Source organism: Arachis ipaensis, chromosome B5 (genome assembly GCF_059453495.1).
Source record: "Arachis ipaensis isolate K30076 ecotype BB chromosome B5, ASM5945349v1, whole genome shotgun sequence".
Classification (NCBI taxonomy): Eukaryota; Viridiplantae; Streptophyta; class Magnoliopsida; order Fabales; family Fabaceae; genus Arachis; species Arachis ipaensis.
The window spans coordinates 48210588-48211253 of record NC_142440.1 but is presented as its reverse complement, the minus strand read 5'-3'; the positions used below and the strand labels follow the sequence as shown (position 1 = coordinate 48211253).

At 45.6% G+C, this 666-nt stretch overlaps 1 non-coding gene across 1 annotated transcript; it reads left to right on the top strand.

Moving 5' to 3' along the window:
• Positions 1-252: 252 nt before the first annotated feature.
• LOC148564097 (small nucleolar RNA R71) lies at positions 253-356 on the top strand. The gene has a single exon (XR_015885386.1). It is a non-coding gene; the product is annotated as a small nucleolar RNA R71 (small nucleolar RNA).
• The last annotated feature ends 310 nt before the right edge of the window (positions 357-666 follow it).

The following is a 666-nucleotide window of genomic DNA, read 5'->3' as shown; positions in this document are numbered from 1 at the left end:
GCCAGCTGCTGGGTAATGAGCTTGTTTTGGGCCAACAGAGCATCCACATTGTTTAGCTCCATCACTCCTCTTGTGTTCCCTCTTTCGGAAGCATAGAAGTAGTCGTTTTCTGCTACTGTTTCAATAACATCTATGGCTTCCTCAATGGTCTTCTTCTTGTTCAAGGACCCTCCAGATGAATGGTCTACTGCCTTCTTTGACTCATAAGAGAGCCCTTCATAGAAAATGTGTAGCTGGACCCATTCGTTGAACATGTCAGGTGGACACCTCCTTGTTAAGTCTTTGAACCTCTCCCATGCTTCATACAGAGTCTCACCATCCTGTTGCCTGAAGGTTTGAACCTCAGCTCTCAGCCTATTGATTCGTTGAGGAGGGTAGAATCTTGCTAAGAATTTGTTCACCACATCCTCCCAAGTTGTCAACCTCTCCCTTGGGAAGGATTCCAGCCACTTGGCTGCCTTGTCTCTGAGTGAGAAGGGAAATAAGAGCAATCTATAGGCGTCAGGATGAACACCATTAGATTTCACTGTGTCATATATTCTCAGGAAGGTGGTCAAGTGTTGGTTGGGATCTTCTTGAACACCTCCTCCAAACGAACAGTTGTTCTGAACAAGGGTGATGAGCTGTGGTTTAAGCTCAAAGTTGTTGGCATGGATTGTTGGCTTT